Source organism: Ornithorhynchus anatinus, chromosome 12 (genome assembly GCF_004115215.2).
Source record: "Ornithorhynchus anatinus isolate Pmale09 chromosome 12, mOrnAna1.pri.v4, whole genome shotgun sequence".
Taxonomy (NCBI): Eukaryota; Metazoa; Chordata; class Mammalia; order Monotremata; family Ornithorhynchidae; genus Ornithorhynchus; species Ornithorhynchus anatinus.
Genome location: NC_041739.1, coordinates 22,298,954 through 22,324,449, shown reverse-complemented (window position 1 = coordinate 22,324,449; position 25,496 = coordinate 22,298,954). Strand labels below are relative to the sequence as shown.

General features: G+C 38.9%; 1 protein-coding gene across 6 annotated transcripts in view; it reads left to right on the top strand.

The window, feature by feature from the left end:
- The window catches only part of DCLK2 (doublecortin like kinase 2), a 97,345-nt gene that overhangs the window by 11,283 nt on the left and 60,566 nt on the right, over nt 1-25,496 (top strand). The gene's annotated exons all lie outside the window — the stretch shown is intronic.

Below are 25,496 nucleotides of genomic sequence, written 5' to 3'. Positions count from 1 at the left end.
ATCTTGATTTTTAAGCATGTAAAGACCTTGACAAACATATCAAATTAATTGTTACTACCTTCTTGTGAAGCAGTTATAGGAAAATACTATCAGTGTGGCTTAAGAGGAAAGAGCTTGGACCTGGGTGTTAGGGGACCTGGATTCTTATCCAGTCTCCTAAATTTGCGTACTCTGTGATCTTGGGTAAATCACTTTACTTCTTGGTGACTGTGTCCTCATCTGTAAAATGGGAATTTAGTTCCTGTTCTCCAACTTAGATTGTGAACCCCCTGTGGGACAGGGACTGTATTAACATGTGTTTATCCAAGTGCTTTGAATAGTGCTTGCCACAAAGTAAGTTGTTGTTTAGATTCAATGGATAGAATTAAGACTAGGAGTGAAGTTTTATTCTGCCCTACTGCTTTGGCAAGATTCATGTTATCTCCCCTAAAGAGTAGCTGGGAAAGTGAGGAAGAAGAAACCACTATTGAGTTGTTTTTGTGTGTTGAGGCAGAAATAAATCTCTCCTGTCTCTTTTTTTTTTTCCTTCTGAGAAATCTATTTCTTAATAAAAATTATTTCAGCTTTTTGCCTGTTCCTGTGGGAACCCGAAGAAGTGCTCAAATTCCAGCATTAACTGAAAAATTCTTAAACAGATTACTATAATTTTTTCTTCCCCTAAGAAATCGGTTGCAAGCTTTCAATGAACTATCACAAATGAGGGTGATTTTTAAAATAGTGGTATCAATGCAGTAAAATACACTTATTTCATGGCTTCACTGTTCCTTTATTTCCTTTGTCATGCTGCCTTAGTTTAGACATGGAAATACCAGTAATTTCACTATTCCTGATTAGTAGTGGTTCTGCAGTCATTTCATGGAGGTGGTTTTCATTGTGACGTCTCACCTTAGAAAATGGACAGTGATAGCTGCAATACATTCAGCACATCTTTGCTACACCTCAAATGTGCACCTATGTAGCAATCCACCTGCTTTGAGACTTTTGGTAATAATACAAAGGTCTTATTTATCTTTTGTCCTACAAAATGTAGTTGTATCAGCTAGTTTTCATGACAATTTTATCAAATAGCCCTTTTACAGTATTTTACAACAGGTTAAAGAGCACTTGTTTTATAGCCAAACATTTTAAAGAGTATCACAATTGTCACATTTTAGACCTGAGAACATTAAACATTTTGAAAATACAGAGAGAGAATGTAAATTTTTGAAGGATTTGCACCTTATTCATTAAAATACAAAAACCTCTAAAAATCAACTTTTCAATCTTAATTGTTGCTATCGTTTAAAATCGATTACTCTGAGTTTGGGTTGAGCAGTGATTCAGAAATGTTTGGGTGCTAAACCATAAAAGTTTTCCATGGTCTGGAAATCTGAGGTTCAACTTTATGCCACCCTCAACAGGACATGGGGCCTAGGCCCTGAGGAATCCACAGACTTCCCCCAACCACTGAAGAGAATATCCTGGTTAGTAAACAGATGACTTGATTACCACAGAAAGTTGTAGAAAGTGTCAGTAGATTCAAGAGGAATTTAGATAGATTTGTGCGTGGTAAGTTCAAAATAAGCTTTAAAAGGGAAAAGAGCGTTATTGAAAACATTGCCCAGGAGTTCCTCTTGGCCACATCTTATGCTGTCTCCATTTGTACTGCATTGATGGATCATCAAAAACAAATACTGGACTGAGTGCACCACTGAATTTATCCAATATGGCATTTCTCTTGTTTTCATGGTTAAGCAGGATTTAATTTTGATATTATCGCTTAAATCACTCCTTATCCCTACATCCTTTCTGTTTTCCAAGATAGTTAATAATATTGATGATGAGGAATTATTTTCATGTGGGAGAGAGACTGTCTAACCCGATTTGCTTGTATCCACCCCAGGGCTTAGTACAATGCCTGGAACGTAGTACGTGCTTAACAAACACCATAACTATTTATTATTATTTCTATTATTATGGTGTGCAGAGTGTGTCTTGGTCCAGTAGAACAGGAAATCCCTGAAATATGAGGACCGATCATGCCTGGCCCGAGCTCAAAGTCAATCATCTGTTCCCACCCAGAAATTGTTTAAACCCAACAAGCCTGAACCTCACCTCAAGGCCCGTAGGAGCTGTGGAAGGCCCCTTTGTGCTCATCTCTGGGGAGGGAGTAAGGGAGCCTCTGCAAGAGCAAAGCATCAGGGAAGATGAGAGGAAGAGATAGATCCAAAAGATGTTTGATAGGGCTGAATTGCTTATGAGTTTGATGTGGAGGATGAAAGGTAAGCAGACAGAAGTAGTAGGAAGAGGTAGACCATGGATTAAACAAGGATGGAACTAGCACTCCTTTTTTGAAACAAATACAAGTTGTGTAAACCTGTGATCTCTTAAAGCTGTGTTCAAAGGCAGTATTTCCATTTTCAATTTCCGTGCCACAGGGGATTCTAATAGTTTCCCTTGGTTTTTGATTATTGTTTTCTATACTGCCAAACTGTATTGTATCTTTGTGACAGATTAAACCCCAGGGAGCAGTGGAGTAATGTATAGTTCACTTTATGCTTTTTCTGCATTATTGTATTCTCTGACCGAAATACTAATTAAAAATGCAGTACACTTTCTATGTTATAAAAATCAAGGAGACTTTTTTTTAATCACTACTGACCAAATGGCAGCTTTAATTATTAGTTGTTGCTGCTTCAAAAAGGAGAAATCTGTCCTTAGCATTTGAAAAACACTCTATTTGGTGTCACTTGCTCCCAAAGAATACTTTAGCTTTGCCGAGGGAGAAGTGAACTCCGAATCACAGTAATGATTATTTAGCTAATAACGTGTAAGGTAGGAACTCTGGAAACATTAGAAGTAAAAGAGAAAAAGTAATCCTTTTTAATGTGATTTTTAAAAATATTTTTATTCCTTATGAAATCCTTATTTACTACCCTTTTAAAATACTTCTACGTACACATTTCTCAAAATGTTCAATAGGCTACCTTGAGAACTGCACAGTTTTATGTTTATTGAATACTGATTTCTTTGACTTCCATTTTGGCAATCACTATTTTGTTTTTGATGACCAACAGTTTTCCTCTGCACAAATCACTGAATAAATGCCTGTTCTTTGACTTTGATGTAATAGTGATATTTTTATAATCAGTGTAATTTGCACCTCAAGTGGTTACATTTCTTAGGGTCAATTTTTTGATGAAAGAATTTGTTTTATTCATAATCTGTAGCTTGCGCTAATGATGCCTTCTTCAATCTGTTGTAGAGCAATTGAAATTCAGTCTTAGTAGTGGATTGAATAGCTCACCTAACAAATGGAGTAGTTATGAACAACTCTACCCATCTGCCATCCTGAAATAAATCCCAAAGCTTCAGATATACATTTTAGGAATGTCCAAGTGTGGTATATGCCACTGAATCTGATTGTTAACAGATAATTAGCCTGGCAAACCTTTAAATTCAATTTATAGCTATTATATGTCAGATTAGAAATCATCACATTCTCCATTATTTGAATGTAATCCTGGATTTCATTTGTACTGTTGTTCCTCTTGTTTTCATTTTTGGGGCTTGAATTTTCAAAATGTGCCTTTCACTGAAAGCTCTTTGAACAGAGAGCATGTCCACCAAATCTGTTATACTGTATTCTCCCAAGTGCTTAGTACAGTGTTCTGTATACCATAAGCAATCAAAAAATATACCTGATTAATTGAATGAGCAGCATTAAGGATTGACTTAATTTCAGCCATGTTTGCAATAAGTGCCTTAAGTGTTTATATCAGAAACTATGGGCCTGGTTTAGTGATTTTAATAGTGGGCTAATGCCAATTCAACATAACTGGGTTTCTTAGAAGGAAAGGAGAGTAGGGGAAAGAAGATGTTCATTCATTGAATAATCAGTGGTATTTATTCGTTGAGCACTTATTATTTGCAGAGCACTGTTCTAGGCATTTGGGAGAGTACAGTACAAGAGTTGATAGACATGTTCCCTCTTCTCAACGAGCATGTCTAGCTGCCTTGGAATGCTATTGAGGTTTGTAATTGTAGGGAGGACTCACAGACTTCTGTGACTGTGAGACTGCATGGCAGTGCCCAAATCCTACAATTGTCCTAGCCTGCCCCTCAACTAGGTATATGAGGTGGCCCTGGACACAAGGTGCAAAAGCCAGCCTGCCTAGTCAACACTGCATTGATTTCATCGACCCAAGGTGGTTGGTGAGCCAGGAACTGGTCTGTACAGAACCTGAGGAGAGATCTTAAGGTAACCTCAGGAGATACCTAGCAATGTAGTGCTTGTCCACCCTGTGTCGGTGAGCTAGCCTCCGGTCAAATGCCAGTAGTGCTGTTGGACTTCTAACTTATAGCCCTCTCACACTCCCTTCCCATGTTGGTGGGAGCAAGGCCGTTCCACTTGCATTAAGCATATCAACCCTTATGGGGCCATCAATAGAGAGTGTAGAAGAAGAGTTGTAAACAAAGTTACTGCTTTCCTGGACGAGATGCAATAGTTCAACTCCTTAAACTGTCTTCTCCTCCTCCCCCCTACACAACCCTACTGTGAGCACAGAAGGCATTGATTCTGAGGTTCTTGTCTCAACCAATTGATGCTAAATTGAGCCGTTCTAGAGAGGGTGGAGTTTTGATCCCAAAGTGGAGTCTGGTCCAGGGAAATTGCTCTCATTTGCCCAGTCTCATCCAGGATTAGAGGCCGATGGTAAAAGAGAGAGATTAGAAGTAGGGGACAGAAAAGTAGATGCACTAGGAAAGGATCAGGACAGTTTCAATATCAAATGACTATTCACTCCATTTTCACTTTTTGTACTGGGTTGACAGTGAGGGATTCGAGGGTGCATTTAAGTTATCAAGAGAGTTCTAGTCACTCGGCATGAATTGTTGCTGATTTTACAAGTAACACTCTGCAAAGATTTTTTTTAATCTTATTCCATGCTAAAGCCTTGAGGTTATCAGTAGCTATTTTCAGTATTATTTCAGTCATCAAAATATTTGAGTACATAATGTGCTGGCAATATAGTTCAGAAACTGCTGTATCTCAGTCTTTGTCGCCACCACATCCTGACTCTGGCCGGGAATGCCCTCCCTCTTTTATATTCAACAATCATTCTCCCCATCGTAAAGCCTTATTAAAACTACATCTCCTCCAAGAGGCCTTGCAACTAAACCCTCATTTCCTCTTCTCCCATTCCCGTCTGTGTCGCCCTTATATCCTTTATTCACCTCTCCCTCAGTCCTACAGCACTTGTGTACACATAATTTATTTGTGTTAATGGCCATCTTCCCACCTAAATCATTAGCTTGTTGTGGGAATGGAATGTGATGGCATGGAATCTGTGAGATATGGTACTCTCCCAAGTGCCTAGTACAGTGCTATGTGTACAGTAAATGCTAAATAAACCTGGTGGATTGATTGTTATACAGATGACTAATCCTTACCATTTGGCATCAAGTCTCTCCATCATATTGACTCTACTCACCTGCACTCTTTGCTCCATCAGAGCTTCTAACCATTCCCATCACAATATCCCCAGTGCCTAGGACTCCCTCCCCACCCAAATCCATTAGACCTCAGCTCTCCCCATTTTCAAAGCCTCGCTAAAATTCAACCTCAACCTGTCATCTTTTGTTTATTAACACCCCAGATTTTAACCCTTCAGCTACTTCTGCTTATGGATTTATAAATATTTGTCAAACCTCAGTATTTATGTGTGTGTGTATATTTGAACATTCAATTTTATCCCTCTGCTTGTGAATATTTTTATGCTTCCACCCTCCCCACCTCCCACTAGATTAAATTCCTTCTATTCAGAAAACATGTCTTGTGCTTTTATTGTATTACCCCAGCACATAATAGGCACTGAACAGCACTCAGATGCTCAATAAATACCTTTTGTACTACTACTCTGTGATAAAATAGATAGAAACCATGTAAGTAATTATAAACCACTTTATAGTGAGAGTTGTTCATATTCAAAGATAACACTACTGAGTGGGGAAGTTTAAATCAGGGGACAAGTGAGTGATAAAAACCAATGTGTAATTATCTCTTCTTTCAACAATGAAGTCATTTAGATTCTCTTAATGCACTGTACATTTTCTTTTCAGTGTTTGGTGCTGCTTTTAACTCTTCATCCCTGTTTTGCAATCTTCTGGAAGCCTCTAGTATTAGAAATAACATCTATTAAGCACTTATTTGCCAGGTACTGTACTGTGTAAGGGATTAAGTTCATGGGTGGAATTAGACCCAGTTCTGGCCCTCAAAGGGATTAACAATCTAAGGAGGAGGATTGGCAGTGGATGCATAAGGAGATGCATAGAGGAGGGCAAGAATTAACACCATGGGAGCTACTGAAGGATCAGTTTCCTGCTCTTCACCATCTTGACAGGGCTCTTCAGAGTCCAACAGTCACAGAGCTTCAGCCATCACCACCCCAGCTTTCATGTTGAAATACTGCAGAAAGCATACTCCTACTTGATCCTCACCTTGCAGTCGACAGGGAATGACAATTTCCTGGAGTGTCCCCTGGGTGGGTGAGCTTCACCTCCCTCTGAGGAGCAAGAAGGATGGGCCCCAGTGTCAAGGGGTAATGGTGAGTCATCAGCCTCACTAAAACTAGCAGTACAGTTTGGACTTATTTTTAAGGAGACTTTATGTGTGAAGGTACTTTTTTTTTCCTTAGTTTCTCCTGGAAGGAAAAATAGAGACTGCAAGACAGGTAAGGGCCCTAGGATCTCAGCCCAAGGGATGCTCAACTTTTACTTATCCCTTTGTCCAACATGGCCAGGAGTCTGTCTCCAGGATTCCTGGGTAGGCAGGAGATGTGAGAAATGAGACTGTAGGTTCTGAAGAAAGGTTTATTACTTCCATTTTCCATTTAGGGACAGGAAATTCCCTTCTACCTTATTGGAAATTTTGTCTTTTTAGGCTGATTCCATATTCTTTTTCCCTCACTTCCTTAACTTCTCCAAAAGAGTTTTGTTTGTTTTCAATATGGTGGAGCCCAACAAATATAATTTTTGAAAATAGTGTCATATATACGCACTTTTTCTCTTACACACAAACACACTTGACTAGACTAGAAGACTAAAGTACATGTTCCTTGAGGGCAGGAATCATGTTGGCTTTTTTTTATTATTTGAAGATACTTGTTAGATGCTTACTATGTGTAAAGCACTGTACTAAGTAAATAAAAGATAATCAGTTTGGACACAGTTCCTGTCCCAAGTGGGGCTCACAGTCCAAGTCAGAGGGAGGAGGATTTAATCCCCATTTTACAGATGAGGTAACTTGGACCCAGAAGTTGTGACTTACCCAGGGTCACACAGGAGACAAGTGGCGGAGCTAGAAGTAATACCCACTTATCAGGCCCATGCTCTTTCTATTGGCCCATGCTGCTTCCCTAACTCTTGTACAGTGCTTTCCACAGAGTAAGTGCTCAATAAAGACCATTGATTGATGTTTCTTGATCTCAAGTAACTTTTTGCTGTGTTGTGCTTTAGCTGACAGTGATTTTAAAGATTGAATGTTCATAGACAGTTTGCTCCAAGTAGGCAGTCTCTTCATAAAATGATAAAGCAAATCATATAAATACTGCAATCTTAGTTCCGGTAGTTTGGATAGGGCTTTTTAAGTTTTTCTTTTAAAAAGAAAATAGTAATATGTGGTTATTGCAGAGGAGATAATTTGATGAGCTCAGTATGGAAATTGATTAGATGGGGACTGAAGATGTACCTACTGTGAAATCCAAAGACTTTAACATCTTTTTATAAAAGGGTTATAAATGTAATCCTTGAGACCCTTTCATTTGTACTCAGCTTAATCTATCACCAAGCAACAGTATCACCAGTGAACAATTTAATAGAGTATGGATTTGAGAAATATGACAGTTTTGCTTAACTTTAATTCTTTTTTTGTAGTTAAGTGTTTACTGTGTGCCAGGCACTGTACTAAGTACTGGGGTAAACACAAGCTAATCAGATTGGACACAGTCTATGTTCCACATGGGGCTTGCAGTATTAAACCCACATGTTATGGATAACCGAGGCACAGAGAGGTTAAGTACTTTCCTAAGGTCACACAGTGGCAGAGACAGGTTTAGAACCCAGGTCCTTCTGACTCTACTAGGTCATGCAGCTTCTCAGCAATGACTTTTACCTCCCGTTTAAGATGTACCATTTTTAATATGGAAAAATAATCTAATGGACCAAGGTAGAAAACTAGATATGTGTTTAAAAATCACTTATTATTCTACTTCAGTTTTTAAAAATGTGAAATTTGGAATTTGCATGCAATTCTTAAATAATGCAAAAGAAAGTGTTTTGTTAAAAAAAAAAAAAAAAAAAGAAAACTTTCATTTTTGGCTAGATACCCTAAGATTTTCCTAGTGTCAGGCATGCTTTCAAATTCAAAATGCACATGTCTCTTCAACAATTGGGAATGAACAAGGTGTAACTAATTTGAAACTTGGTATTACTAATGACAATAATTATACATGACTAATACTGGATAAAAATAGGAAGTTTTCAGTAATGGCAAATTATATTGGTTTCAGTGAATGAGTCAACTAGTATAAACATGGGTGTAGGTGAGTGAAAAGATGAACCCAGTAAAGTGTAAACTTTTTAGGAGCTTGGAAAGTATATTTAGGAAGCAACTATTTTTAAGAAAAATTAGAGTGAAAGAAATTCTACATTGCATATTGAATATTTCTGTTTGCCCTAACTTCTACTGATGAAATTCTAATAGAAAAAATGTTTACTAAAAAGATTCTCAGGATAAATTACACTTAAATACTTATTAATAAAGGATGAATATCCTACTCATCTCCCAAGAGACTTCTATAGACACCCTTGTCGACAGAAAATTGGGTTAGAAGAAATCATATAATGGTAATTACAGTAGGCATGATAAAAAAAAAAAGGAATATATTCTACATCTGTGTACATTTTAAGCATCTTGAGGCCAGGGACTGTCTGTTGCTTCTTATGTGTTCCAAGTATTTAGTACAATGCTCTGCATTCAGTAAGTGCTCATTAAATACCACTGATGGATTGGGATCCTCTTAATTTCTCTTTAGCTATATAGGAATGTATACATATTTGAATAAAACTATTTGAAGCCATGTTTGTAAGCATCTCATCAGTAGTATTTATTGAGTACTGTATTAAATGCTTCAGAGAGAGCACAGCATAACCGAGTTGATAGACACATTCCCTGCCCACAATGAGCTTATAGTCCAGAGGAAGACAGATATTAAATAATTTATAATATATTATTCATAGTTTATATACATAAGTCCTGTGGGGTTGAGAGTTGGGCAAATATCAAATGTCCAACAGTCAAAGATACAAGTGTATAGACAACACAGAAGGGAGCGAGAGCAGGGAAAAAGAGGGCTAAATTGGGGAAGACCTCTTGGAGGATATGTGACCTTAATAAGGCTTTGAAAGTGGGGAAAGTAGGGGTCTGGCATATATGGATGGAGAGGGAGTTTCAGGCTAGGGAGAGGATGTGGGAAACGGTCAGCTGTGAGGTGGCCGAGATCAGGGCGCAGTGAATAAACTGGTACTAGGGGAGTGAAGTGTGTGGGCTGGCCTACAGAGCAGTGTGGCTCAGTGGAAAGAGCACAGGCTTTGGGGTCAGAGATCATGAGTTCGAATTCCGGCTCTGCCACTTGTCAGCTGTGTGACTGTGGGCAAGTCACTTCACTTCTCTGTGCCTCAGTTACCTCATCTGTAAAATGAGGATTAAGACTGTGAGCCCCACGTGGGACAACCTGATTCCCCTATGTCTACCCCAGCGCTTAGAACAGTGCTCTGCACATAGTAAGCGCTTAACAAATACCAACATTATTAACATTATTATTAGGTCAGTGAGGCAAGGTAGGAGTGGGTGAGCTGCTTGAATGCATTAAAGCCAATGATTAGGAGTTTATTTGCAGAGGTGATTGGACATCCACTAGAGGTTCTTGAGAAGTGGGGAGACAGGTACTGAACTATTTTTTTTTTAAAAGAAAAATTATGCAGCAGAGGGAAATGTGGATTAGAGTCAACTAAGTGCTCCTAGTGGTACATGCTAGTATTCTCACTTCAGTCTCTAAGAGCATGGATTTCTATGTCTGTGCTACATACCTAATCTCTTGACAGCATTTTTTAATGGTATATGTTAAATGCTTACTATGTGTCAGACACTGTTCTAAGCACTGGGGTAGGTATAAATTAATTAGGCTGGACACAGTCCCTGTCCCGCATGGGGCTCTAAGTCTCAGTAGGAGGGAGAACAGATATGCCCTTTTACAGTTGAGAAAACTGAGGCACAGAAAAGTGAAATTAAGTAACTTGCCCAAGGTCACACAGCAAGCAGTTGGCAGAGCTGAGTTTGGAACCCAAGTCCTTCTGACTCCCAGACCCGTATTCTTTCCACTAGGCCATGCTGTTTCTATTAGCTATTTCTATTAAAAACAACAGATTATTGTAAAATGCAGAGAAAGCAGCTTCAGGATCATAAAGGACTGCATCTTGTAGATTTGAAGGGAACTGGAAAGGAAATGGGAATCCAGAATAATTTAGAATGATGTAATGCAGGAGCTGAAATTTCAGTGTAATTAATTTTTAAAAGCCCAGGATTTTTCCCTTGCAGTATGGATACAGTTTTTTTACACTTTGGCCTTTGGTTATTGTGGAAAACTCTACGAATGTAATTGACAGGCAGAATCTGTTTGAATCCTATTTTTAAGAGTTTTAGTATTTAACATAAAAAGAAGATTTTTCTTAGAGAAACTCAAAACTAAAAAAAAATTTAAATTGCTTTTAAAAAACTGAATTCATTAACAGGTCTATATAACAATGTAGAAATTGGATGAATTCTTTATGTGTGTGTGTGTGTGTGTGTGTGTGTGTGTGTACACAAAATGGAGAGATGAAAAGTTGAGGAATTGAAGTTCTTGTGTTGTTCCTTCTCATATTCAGAAAAGGAAGAAAATATTTTCTATAATTAGTAAATTAGATTTGTTTCATTGTCACTACCTTTGCGCCTCACTATTCTTTTCTCAGCAGCATCACTTCTGTTTAGAATTTGATTATGAATTTATGACTAATCTGTATTCACACTTAGTTTCAGGAGCACAGCTGTCACTGGGCCCTTCTTGCATATTATATGTATTATTAACACAATCTTTTTTAGGTGTCATCTGAGTTGCTCAGCTGTGATTATTGACTGGGTAATTTGTGATGCAGGAAGGCTGGTTCTTATTATTCAGGTTAATAATGGATAATGGTTTCCAAGCTGTTGCACCCTTTTTAGTTGGATGGGAAAGAAATACAAAGCCTGTTTTATGTGCTCTCTCACTTATGTTGGAATGAAAGCCATTTTAGAAGTTAAATTGCATCTGCTTTCTGGTTGGTTGACTCTTACAGGCGAAATGTTGAAAACTAAGTAATGTGGTAATGAGTTGTGATTCAAAAGTTTTATCTGCCCCAGTGCTGACTTTTAAAGTTAGCAAGAAGCTGTTTGATTTATTGGGGTCTCAAAATTCATTCCCAATTGTGAGCCTATTAGGTGTCTTAGGGATATTTTAGAAGGATGGTCTGGGTAACAGACTTTAAAGGGGAGTGGTGGGTGGCTAAGGAAAAGCTGATACAGAATGTATTTGGCGACACTCTTCTCTGCCTCCCTTCCCCCCAATTAAACATATAAAGAGATTTGGCATAAGGCTTAGTTTTTCTTCATTAATAGATACAGGGTCACCTTGAACCCTGAAACTCCATGGCTGTGCAGTTTATTTAGAAACATGATGACTATGTGCTTATTGGTTTGAATGTCATTTACTCCTGCTTGCCAAAGATTCCGTAAAACTTTTCAAATCCTGAAACTCTTGTGCTCTTTAGTTAAGGGTCTCAACAGAGTGGAAAAGCAGCAGTGGTGGTGGAGAGGGGAGGCACATCCAGAGAGCAGCTAGAGAGTGTTGGCTTAGATCAGTGTTTGAGTGCTCAGTAAATACTATTGATGGATAAGATGAGTTCTCCTGGGTCAGGTCTTCTGCTCCAGCTCCTCCTGGACAGAGGGTCTAGCAGTGGTCTTTGGAGCCAGGCTCCCCACAAACATTCCTATGAAAAGGGAGAAGAAAGCAGAGGATAGATGTTAATGGTCAAACGTGTGACACGTGAGGACCTTCTGATAACCAGTCATCATCCATACTGTAGAACAGAGAAAAGTGAGACTGGCTGGAATTAATTGGAAAGGAACAAGAACACGGTATCCTGTTTCTAATTTCTCTTCCATTAACCAGAGTTTCCTATACCCTTTTTTCCTCCCATCCCCTTGCACTTAACCTTCATTAGTAGGATTTTTCAACAGGCCTCTTTTCTTGAGAGGAAGCCTCATTTTTTAATGAATTTAGTCTTTGTACACGTTTCAAAAATGTATGATTTTCACTCCATTTCTCAATACAGTAGTATACTTTGTACTACAAAGCAGAGTTGAACCTGGCAGCATGCACTCTCCAGATTCTTAATCCATCATACATTAAAAAATTCAAATTAAACATGTCCTCTAGACTGTAAGCTCATTGTGGGCAGGGAACGTGTCTACCACCTCTGTGTACTCTCCCAAGTGCATAGTAGAGTGCTCTGACAGAAAGTGCTCAATAAATGCCATTGATTTATTGAAGACTGTGGTGTTGGAGCATTCTCACTCCCCATAGTTGTATGAGGATAAATATTTGAAATTGAAGAAATAAAAGATTCACTCCAAATTCCCACTGACATGAAAATTATTTGCTTTATCTAATTTGTAGTGCTTGAATTGAAGGGAAAATATTGTAGTGTTAAAATGTAAGTGGTTTTATGCTTGTGAATAAAATAAAGCTTTGTGTCTCAGGCAAACAGACTTGGCATGAGCTTTTTTTTAACTCTTCATTAGAGAATGTGAAGAATAGCGGGAGATCATTTGACAGAACATAAGCTGGTTTTACAGAACAAATGCTTATTTTTCCCATGGGACAGGAAGACAAGAACACATTTTTCTCTGACACTATGACTGTCTCTCACCTCAGGCTTTAGAAAATAAAATCCGCAAAGAATCACTTGCCCTCATTATAAAAGAACTCCTAGTTGGCTGACGTATTGGTGATAATGAGGAAATCTGGTAACTTATGCAGTTGTGCAAATTTGTATAAAATAATTTTTGATGCAAAGGAAACTTATTTAGAATCTAGAAATTGAGTGAAATAGTACATGCTAAAATGCAAGGCAATAAAGTGCTTAGTATATTCAGTAATATCTTGCAAATTTAGAAATTAATTCAGAATCTGTAATATCCAAATTGACATTGTTTGACATACACTGTTCTTATAACTGCTAGAAATGAACTCTGGATGAGGTAGATCCATGGTTGTTATCACATCTGCATCATGAGCATGTGAAAATGGACTCATGGTTCTGGTTTCTTGGTCTTTTTTCCTGAAGCCTCTGCTTTAAGTGATTGATGCTACTCATTCTTTGTGTGTCTGGTTGACTTTTTGTTTGTCACCCACAAGTCCACATGATAAACTCTGTCATTTAAAATTTTGTTTTATGTCTCAAATATTTCTCTGGCCTTCTTAATTAGATTCCTCCTACCCAGTTAAATCACCAGCCAGTCACTGCTTGAGCATTTTGTTACTTTCATTCTCCTTGCTTAGGCCATTCAGTAAAGCGATAACATGATGAGTTCTGTTTCAGTGCTTTATATATCCTAGTTCGTGAGTCTGACTTACTATTTGATTTTAAGTGATGGTGGTACTTTTGCTCAAGACGTTGGATGTGTGTTTGTGGTTCAGGCTTGACTGGGATATCCAGTAGCCATCTAGTAATTCAGAAATGAGAGCCACCAAAAACAGGTTTGCTAGTCTCTAGGAACCTCTGGAAGCAGTACTTATCCTGGAAAACTGACATTTCCAATTAGTGGTGTTAGGCTTAAGCTAAAATTATACCTCTTTTTCTTCCTCTGGTATTATGGGGAAGCTTCCTGCTATTATTTATTAATGTTGATAAATAATATTGTAAAATTTATTAAGAACTTACTATGTGCCAAGCATTGTACTAAGCACTGGGCTAAGTACAAGATACTTACTTTGGATAGCATCCTTGTCCCACATGTGGCTTACAGTCTCCAGGGGAGGGAGGACAAGTATTTAATTTCCACTTCACAGCAAGCTGAGGCCCAGAGTTTTATGAGACTTGCCCAGAGTCACAACATCTGGTAAGTGGCAAAACTAGGATCTTAACCCGTTCTCACAACTCCCAGTCCTGTGCTCTTTCCACCACTTCTCTGAATAGACTGTATTAGTAGGTAGATATTAATTTTCTTCCTCGTGATCATGTTATTTACCCAACTTTACTGGGTCTCTTAGACCCAAGTAGATGTAGTAAGGAAAGGTAAGAAATCTCAGTATCCCAGACTGGATATGTGGATTGATTGAAAGAGGTGAGCTGAAGATAATGTCCAGGCTGACAGCTTTTGGCTCAGGGAGTGCCATGAGAGGTTATGGACTCATAGATTTAAAATCCTCTCCAGAGTTAGGGATCCATGTGGGTCGTCTTTTACTCTGCTATTGTTGGTTTTTGTGTCTTGGTCTAAAGAAGGAAGCTGGTGAAATTAGTTCCAGTTTTTCTGTTTAGGTCTTTCACTTACAGGTCCTCATTACAACAGCTCATGTTTTCTAAAGCTAAGTGGTAAATTACTTTAGAAAACCTACTTTGAATATCAAACTTATTAGTTGTGTCCTTTAAAGTTTTAAGAATTTGAGGAAGAATAAACATTAATTCTATTTTTAAGTATCCCATATTTTGCTTATAAATCATTCATCCTTCAAAATCCTCCTCCAAATCATTTCTGCTGTGAATTTAGCATAGGGAAAAAAACATGGTTAAAGAACCTCTGTAAATTCTACTTCTCAACTAATAATGCTCAGAGTTTACACCTAATTTGCCCTTGGTGGTTTGGCCTCTGGAGTGATTTTTTTTTTTTTTTTTTTTTTTTACCAAATAGGAAATCTTGTCTAAAACCTGTGTTTATTCATCTAAGAGAATAGAGCCATGATTTCTTGATTTTTCATTATTCCTCGATAGAAGTGGTTTTTTTTAAGTAGGTTTACAAAGCTCATTGATAAACTGATTTGAAAGTGTAAATCCAGTCCAAGGTGGACACACCAGAACCCTCAGTTGGGTGTCTATAAATCCTTCTGTCCTTCAGAGATGAATTTTTAGGACATTTTACTCTTGTGATTGCTCTTAATTGAGGGCCCCCAAGCAATTATCACAGTTTCGAGCTCTTAAACCTCTGTGTTCTACTAAGGTGCCTCAGGGTATTCTGCCTCCTCCAACTTGCTTCTGATCCCAGTACCATTTCTGGGACCCCTCAATTTCACTACCCTTTGGTGACCATTTTTATTTCTACTGCCTCTAAGGACTAGATCTTCCCCACCCCTTTGAGCCACTCAGCATAGTTTTGGCAGGAGACCCGTGCAGTGTAATGAGCTTGTTTAAAGGAGTGAGTGTGTCTTTTTTGACTTGCAGTGACAGAGAAGCCAAATGCAATTCATCTTGAGGCCTCCCCCTTCACCCAGATGAGCCTTTTCATTTATTTTTCTCTTCTGGTTTTAAATTGCTATCACCTCATGTTCATAAGCACTTACTGTGTCCAGAGCACTGTACTTGGGAAAGTACAATAGAACAATAAACACTGACATTGCCTGCCCACAGTGAGCTCATAGTCTCCCTTGGCGCCCCCTTTGCCCCTGTACCTGCTTTGCCATTTCCTTTTTTCTTCCTTCTCACTCTACCACTAGCCTAACACTGTGACTTGGCCTTGCACACCTTAAGAAGAAAATCAAAAAGAATGTCCTATTACAGAACATCTCATCTTCCCAGCCAAATCATCTTTCCTCTGACTTTTCCATTGCTGTTGATAGCACCACATCCTCCCATTTCCTAAACCTGTAACCTTGCCAATATCCAAGATCTAGGTACTCACTGTGCCTAGATCTTATCTATCTGGGCACCAACCCTTTGCCCACATCCACCCTCTGGCCTGGAACTCTTTTCCTCTTCATATAAAGAAGCAGTGGATAGAGCATGGGCCTGGGAGTCAGAAGGTCATGGGTACTAATCCGGGCTCCACCAACTATGTATGGTGTGACCTTGGGCAAGTCACTTCATGTCTCCCAGCCTCGGTTACATCAACTGTAGAATGGGGATTGAGAAATTGAGCCCCACATGGGACTGAAACTGGGTTCACCTCAGCATTTAGTGCAGTGCCTGGCACATAGTAAGTGCTTAACAAATACCATTATTATTATTATTGTTGTTGTTATGTGACAGACCACCACTGCCCCCACCCGCAAAGCTTTATTAAAATCACAACTCATCAGAAACCTTCACCACGTAAGCCTTCATTTTCCCTACTTTCTTTCAGAGAAGCAGCGTGGCACAGTGGAAAGAGCCCGGGTTTTGGAGTCAGAGTTCATGGGTTCGAATCTCGGATCTGCCGCTTGCCAGCTGTGTGACTTTGGGCAAGTCACTTAACTTCTCTGTGCCTCAGTTACCTCATCTGTAAAATGGGGATTAAAACTGTGAGCCCCACGTGGGACAACCTGATCTCCTTGTATCCCCCAGCGCTTAGAACAGTGCTCTGCACAGAGTAAGCGCTTAACAAATACCACTTATTTTTTTTTTATTTTAGTTTTCCCTTCTGCACCACCCTTGCACTTGAATGTGTACCTTTTAAGCACTTTTTATTTACCCCACCCTTTTCTCCCCAGCACTTCTGTACATATCCATAATTTAATGTCTGTCTCCCCCTAGACTGTAAGCCCTTATGGGTTGGGAATATGTCTTCCAACTCTCTTGTATTGTACTCTCTCAGGACCTGTATACTGTAAGCACGCAAATACCATTGATTAAAAGGACAGTGTTGGCAGTGGCAGGGTGTTTACAATAATAGGATTTGGGGTGGAATTAAAGGATTAAAGATGGGTGGGATAAATTTGGATTGTATGGGAGAGGATGGAACCAGTAAAGAAAACAAAAAGGCTTACCTGGGCAACAGGAATAATCTAAGGATGAATTACATTTAGTTCCCAAAGACAACAGGTAAAAGGCACCCAGGTGTCATGGAACAGCTCATGGGACTAGGGGGTTTGTGACCCTGCTTTACTGATGGAATAAACCATGATATTAGGTATCACAGTAAGAACACATTTATTACCATACAGAAAAACTTCAAGTGCAATGGATCCTGCTTCTCTTAATCCAGGGCCATTGAGAATTTCTGTTCATGGGATGATCAGTCCTGATCGATGTTAAGTTCCTTAACTGTCCAGATGGGCACGGGCGTCCCAAAGCCAAGAGGTTCCCTCTGGCCCAGGCTGTCTCTGCCTTCCCTTTGGAGGACAGTATAAGCAGCGGCAGGCATTTCCCTCTCAGCCTTTATACTGTTCTTGTTGACCCTTACATTGAGCTTCTTCTGCGTAATGGCCCTGATCTACCAAATACAGTTCCATTACCATCTGCCCTTAGAAGACATTTTGCCCAGACCCCTGTGGGTTTGTCAGCATTTCGGTTTTCACTTGGAGCCAATCTGTCTGGCTCACCTGCGATCACAGGAAGCAATATGCCGAAGAGCATTAAGTTTAACACATTATTTACAAGAGGCACATTACACACTTCAGCAGGGAATGTGTCTACCAACTCTCTTATATTGTATCTCATTCATTCAATAGTATTTATTGAGTGCTTACTATGTGCAGAGCACTGTACTAAGTGCTTAGTACAGTGATCTGTACACAGTAAGTGCTCAACAAATAAAATTGATTTTGATAATGAGATAATCTTGGGATCTTGGTGTCCTGTAGCTTCTCTGTATTTACTTTAAATTTGGGATTTTTGATTATTTGAGTAACTTCTGATTTTTGTATTGGACAGGAAATAATACATTCATTGCATAGAGATGAAACTTATTTCCAAGCTTGCTTGAGTTCTGCGCTTTCAAATGTTTTGTAAAAAAGTCCATAATTGGACAATTAATTTACTTCTGTTTTGCTGCTGGTATGAGCCTGAAGAAAAGGAGAAATAATCTAAAACTGTAGGTCTTTTTGACTGAATGAAGTATATATTTGAGTTATGTGTTAATTTTACTTTTTATTTCTGCTTATTTTCTTGACAGGACAGCTGTTAGAGCTATTATGAATTTACACTGGGAGTTGGATGATAATTAGTTTCTATCCACAATAGTGACTGATTGGATAGTTTTTGTAGTTGGTGGTAGTATTTGTTTCCATTCATAATGCTGGTAAAATTGAAGGATTTGATCCAACTGATAAAAGATTTTAAAAAATATGTGCTTGCAATCTTCCCAAGCGATGCACAACTGATGTCATAAAACAGCTGCAAACTAAGTACTAGTTCATGGACAGTATTTTGTTGTTAATATAATTTGTAACAATTAAGAGGCCAAAAAAGTCTATATTGAAAATAAAAGGACATAATTAGTCAAGTGATAAAGGAAAAGTATCAAATTTCACATAATTTGTCACATTTTCTCAGAAATCTACTTTGAAACAGAGACTACTTATTTGTAGTCTCCAAAGCTTAAAATGTGTTCATTCTGTTGACATGCATTCTTTATTGACATCTGGGACTCGAAGTAATACTAAATTGATTAAATTGACTGTATTAGACCTACACCTTACTAAAAATCAAGCTTTTCTCTGGATAGTCAAGATCTCAAGGTAAGTTTTGTGAGAAGCGGGCACTTGCCACAGGGTTTCCAACCAAACTTTATTCCTAATGCCAATTGTATAAGTGTGTTAAAGGTGTGGGGTGCATGTAATTGAGGTTGTCTTTAAGGAGTCATTAGGATGAATGGTAAGCTGGCCTCCACTGGCATTCTTCTGAATATTATTTTATATGAAAAACACTTTTCAGTTTCAAATCTGAAAGGAGTTCATTTTGAAATGTGCATCTTCATGTACATTTTATCTGGTACTCATAATTATAGTGTCATGTACCCAAGCAGTGATGAGAAATCCATTCTGCTTCTGTAATCTTTCTGCATTGTCATAAGATATTAGGGTCCTGCTGGGCTGACTGCCAGACCTTTCCTGATGAGGAGACAGCAGGCAAAAATGCAGCATTTCTGTTTACTTCGTCTCCTTTCAGAATCCCTTCTGAGTAGCTGGAGGTGGTCCTCATTTCCATGCTCTTCCCAGTCATGGCATTAATGTAAGTGCTGCACAATTAATGGCTATTATAGAGCAAATAACCATTGATTAAGTAGTTGTGTATTACTCATATCTAGGAGCATTATTCTCTGCAGGTGCCATGTTGTGGCTTTCACCCCAGAGAGAGGCAGGAGACTCCACTTCTGAACCATTAATATTGATTAGTTAATATTTTAAGGCTATTTATAAACCCCACTTTATAATTTAAAGAAAAGTTACCTAAAGGCCCTTATTTCAAGTCGGGAAATGGAATACGGATGGTGGCAGGGGGAGCAGAAGGAAGTGGGGGTGGAAGGCCTGGCTCTCTGCCAGCAGACAAGTTCATTGGGATCCCACAGCTAATGACATTCTGTTGGCCTGTGAACAAGAAACACCCTTCCTGCCAGCACAAAGACCACAAATGGAGTTCTTGTTAGAAAATCAGCCTAACGTATTGGGAGATTTCCCCTTCTCATGGATTTCCCATTCATGCTCTGTTTCCTTTAAAGTTGCTGAAGGAAATGGATTGGATCTGGCTTCTACAAAATACAGGCAGCTCCATTTGCAAACTTCATTTAAGGCTCCCAGTGTCAATGAACTGTTTATATCCCTTAGTTTCTTGGCCAATTTCTAGACTATTCTCAGTGGGCTCAGCTCAGTGAGTGCCAGTTTTCACTCTGCCTTCTAAGTAGAATCTGGGTAAGGAAGATAAGCCAAGACATTTCTACCCTAACTACTGTACAGTACTTTAAAAAACAAAAAAAAGGGAAAAATGTTCTTGCTTATCATGCTGGGGCTAACAGTTGATGTCATTCACTGATTTCTTGCATCATAGTTTCATTTTGCTGATCCAAGCATCCTTTCTAATGTGCAAGAAGCACTTCTCTCCTGTACCTAACTCCAAATTCTGGATTTAAGCCATTCTGACTTGTGGACTAAAAATCAACAGCACTTGTGACCGTGACATTATTAGAAAACACAGCAAGAGCAAGCTAGTTCCTATCTCACACCTTGCTTTAGCATGAAAAATAAAAAGAAAGCTTCAATTCTTTTGAGTGAAAATTTATTACATTTGTTAAACCCAAGTACTCTGCAGTTTACCATTAATGGTTATTACTAGCCAGTACATAGTTACAAGGAGTATACTAAAAAGAGCACGAAACTCTAAATGAGCACTTTGTCAATCCACAGAGAAAATAATCACCTATTTCAAAGTGGAATTCATGGGACTCAGTTTTCCTCTCACTGAGGATTACTGACTCCAGTTTAAAATAAAATGACACTATAAAAAATGAGGATAGGAATAAGGAAGAGGGTGGGGGGGAAGGAGAAAGTCAGTGATAGAAGCACTGATTGAGCTTTTTTGTGGCAAATTTCATTCCTTCCTAACAAATGGGAAACAACAAAGAAAGTATTTTCTGTCCTTCCCTTTTCAAAGAGCATGCAACTTAGAAGTTTAGGATAACTTTAAAGTTAGGCCATTTCACACAAAGGTAAACTTTTTAAGAAGCCTGCATGAGGAGTGGATAGCAAGACTCAACTTTGACTGTGATGCCTTATTAGGGCCTGCCATGTGACAGGCAATTAAAGCAGATATGTGTGCATATATAATACGCACATTTGGCAGAAGTATAATTCTTTTCAGATGGATTAGAAATTGTTTTGTATAGCCTTCCTTCTCAGTTTCTTTTGGTAACTTCATCTGCTAAAGCACATGTAATAATTTATCCCTAATTCTCCCACCCACATGCAATCTGCTGTAAAAATTTTAATGACACTTGATCCATATCTCTTCATGCTAGCTGGAAGATACCACATCCGGAAATCATTGAACTTCACAAATCTTTTGGTCTTACATCTCTCCTACAATCTATTCAAATGCTGTGCTCCAGCAGTAAGTGGCACTGAGGAAAACCACTATTGCTTATAATAGACTCTTTTGTGCAGGAGCCTCAGGTAGTCTCAGATCCGACACTTGTCCATCATTCTTGACTGGAGGCTCGTTCGTTTGCTGCTGGAGGACACTGTGGTTGGGAAAAACTTGGGTGACAGAGTGTGATTTTTTTTCCTTGCTGATTTGCCGTACCCATAAATAAAGAGGTGTAAGAGTGAGAAGCCCAGGAAAGGTGAGGGGGAAAGCAGCTTGACCTAGTGGATAGAGCACAGATCTGGGAGTTGCTTCTAGTCCCAGCTCTGCCATTTGTTGTGTGACCTTGGGCAAGTCGGTTAACTTCCCTGTGCCTCAATTTCCTTATCTGTAAAATCTTTAAAATGATTAAGATCGTGAGCCCCATGTGGGACAGAGGGACTGTGTTCTACCTGATTACCCTGTATCTACCCCAGTGCCTAGAACAGCACTTGGCACATAGTGGGCCTTAAATACTGTTAAAAAAAAAAAAATCAGAAATTTTCCATTTATTTTTTCAATGGCAAGAACCAAGAAAACATTGTATGAAATAGGACTTCTGGGGAGCAAAAAATATAGCAGGTATTAGGTGTCACCACTGGTCTTTCTTTTGTTGTGGTTTCATTTTCAGTCCTGAAAATGTCTGTTGTCTGAGTGTTGGCAAGAAATAATACTTGAAAGAGTAGTAAAGGCTCCATCCACTCTAGGGTGCCCACAAATGACTGGAACAAAGGATCCAGTGGAACAGAGGGAGTAGTGTGAAGAAGCTGCTGGGAGGGACCGGAATGGGGCATTTTCACTCCCTTTTTAGTCCTGGAGGTTAAGAGCAAATTTTCCCTGCCACGGGAAAGGTCTTTGACAGCCCAGATGAAATAGAAATTTGAGGTTAACCCATTTCCTGAGGAATTTGGTCCTCACATTGCACTTTCAGGCAGCACCCGAACCCTTGAACTAAAAGACTGACAGCTGCAATCACAGCAGCTCAAGGGAAGATGAGATTGGGTGGGAGAGTAAAAAGAGATTAAGGTCAGCTCAAGCAAGAGAAGACAAAGTGGACAATTATTACAAATATAATCTGTTTTAATAAATGCAGAAATAATTGAATTGTACATCCTGAAAATTTTGGATAAAGTAAGGGAAAAGGGGCAACGAACCATCCAGCAATATAATTGGGAGGTGTTCAGATTAGAGGGGAAATTCCCTAGAGAGCTAACACATTAAATAGAAGGCAAAGGAAGGGTATGTCAAAATTTAGCATGCTAGAGTTAACAGGTTATACACAGTTTGCTAAAGCTCTTCAAGGAAATGAGCCCTGCTTCTCAGAGTTTCTGCTTGAACTGGTTGTCATTATCATTCTGATAAAAATTGCACACACATGCACATGAAAAACTCTGTTGGTGGCTGGCCTTTGCTTCAGGATTTCCTTTTTCTTGTCCCTTTTGCTGCACCCTTCCTCCCTCAGATTTCCACTCCACATCCTGTTTGCTTGAATTAGGAATTGTTGAAACTCTATGCTATTGTTAAAGTGTTTTGGAAGCAGTGTTCTTCTTTCTGGCTAGAGGTTTCAATATACTGAATACTGAGGGATTCTTCCACAGTGAGTTCTCTTCCTGTCCAACAAGAAAGTCACACCTTGAATTTTTCTTCAACAGTGAGGTTTGTCAACATCTTTTAAAATGTGCCTGCTTTACTGTATTGAGTCATGCTAAATTGAAGTATGTATTGAACACAATTGGACTGTGTATGAAAAGGGACTTCCTTCAGGATATCGAGGTGACTCCACAAAGTTTGGGAAGAACTAGTTTCCCAAACTTTATATCATCCTGTTTTGATGTGAAAATGTTATTAAAGGCAATATTTTATAGTGTTTTACTATGCTTTAAGACTAGAATAATGTCATCCTGGATCAGACAAATGTCCATCCAGATCAATATTGTGACTACTAACAGTGGCAATAAGGGATGTTTGAGAATAACTTTGTTTTGGTACTTTGCTCTTGAGTCTCCCATTTCAGATCCATGTTCACATCTATCTCTGTCTGAAACTTCCTCCCCTTTCAAATCTTTCAGACCACAGCTCTCCCTAATTCCTAGTTAGGTTCTACTGAATCCTGTATGAAAATTCATGTTTTGGCAGACTAACTGTACTTTTGCATTGAAGAACATTGTGATGATTAACTTTCTTGCCATCATTCCCATCCTTCGGGATGTGCTCCACTTTTTCTTCTTCATCGTTATCATGCTCAACAGCATTTACTGAGCACCTATTGAGTGCAGAGCACTGAATTGGAAGTTGAAGAACTTGTGATGAAATAACAGATTTGGTACAAGCCCTCCATCGTTCGTATCTCTTGAACTCTTCTCTTCCCATGATCATTCCTATTAATAACCCAATAGAATTCTAATCTAATATGGCATTTGAATAATCTGGAATCAGTAAATAGTATTTAAATGTTTACTCTGGTTTGAGCACTGTACCGAGAGCTTGTGGTAATACAATAGAGTTAATAGAGTTAGTGACCTCTAACCTTAATGAGCTTACAATTTATCTGGAAAGCTTAGGAATTCTTGGCAGGAGATAAATTTGTTCCTAAAGAATTTCATCCTTAGACACATCTTCTACAGCGTGTGACATAGTAAATGCTTAACAAATACCATTCTGTATAGTGGTAAGGGTCCCAAGTATACTGCTTGGCAGATATAGATCTATATCTTGGCAGATCTAGATATATTTGGTTACTACCCAAGGAGGTCACACTGTCTGAGATGTTTTGTCTAACCTAACTGAACCCCAAATTTTTTTTAAAACTTGTCCATAAGATAGAGCCAACAGTCAGGAGAGGAATATGCAAGGCTGATAGATGCTGTACCCAAACAATCAATAGTATTTATTGAGCATTTACTATATGCAGAGCACTGAACTAATCATCTAGGAGAGTACAGTAGAATTAGTAGTCATGGTCCTTGCCCTCAAGGAGCATACAATGTAGCCAGGGAGACAGTTAAATTACAGCTGGGAGAAAGTAGTATAGTATATAAGATATGTACGAAAGTGCTACAGGGTTTAGGAGTACTACCTTTGACTAAACTCATCTTCAGCAACTTGCAAATCTGTAGACCAAGCATCAGTTGAATATAGATTTTGGCTGGCATTCCAGAAACAGGTGTTTGTTCAAAATAGAATAATCTAATTGTGGTACTGGTTGCAGCCAAAACACATTTCACAGTTATGTAAAAAATTTGAATGAGTAGTGTACTTTCCATTTTTGAATAGCCACAGGCTTTTTTTTTTTTTTGGAAAGAGTTTTCTTCACTGCACAAATTTATTTTCAGCTTTGAGGCACTCAGCTCTCTCTATCTTCCTCCTACCCATCCCTTTATAACCCAGCTCCCACACACTTTGTTCCTCTAACACCAACCTATTACTGTGCCTCACTGTCAACCCCTTACATCCTCCCTCGAGCTCCCTTAGGGCAGTGATTGTGTCTACCAATTTTACTTGTACTCTTCACAACGTAAGGGCTGATATGCAATTGATTGGAACTCCCTCCCCCATTATATCTGACACTGTATTATTGTACTCTCCCATGCGCTTAGTACAGTGCTGTATACACAGTAAGATCTCAGATACAATTGACCAACTGTTTGACCACCACTAACCCCATGTCAAATCCCTATTATAATCATGTCTCCTTCAGGAAGCCTTCCCTAACCTCTCATCTTCCCACCCTGATCTCCCTTTTGCATCACCTAAGCACTTGGGGCTGTAACCTCTAAGCACTGACACTCATTCCTCCCTCCTCTAAACCCCACAGCATTTACATACATATCCTCATTTCCGTTTCTTCCTCTGTGTAATTTATTTTAATACCTATCCCCCCCCACCAGATTGTAAACTTCTGAGGGCAGGATATTGTCTACCAACTCGATTGTATTCTCCAGAGCACTTAGGACAGGGCTCTGGACACTGTAAGCACTCATTTAAGTATCTTCAATTGATTAGTCAGTAGGACCTAATGGGTTAGGAAACAGAACTCATGCCATGGGTGGGGACTGTTTAGCTTTGGATCTCAGAGTGGTTAAAATCTGATTAGACTTTTACCTTGTAAATGGTCTCAGATTAGTCACTACAGACACCAAAATTCTCTACTCTGAGAAAATCCTCCAATCATTTAAAGAGATAGCTTAAGATTTTTCAAACTACCCTGATATTGGGTCATATTGGATCTCAGGCTGATAATAGTTGTATTAAGTGCTTACTGTGTGCCAAGCTCTGGGGTAGATTCAAGATAAGATCCCACATGGGATTCATAGTTTAAATAGGAGGGAGCATGTGTATCAAATCCCCATTTTGCAGAT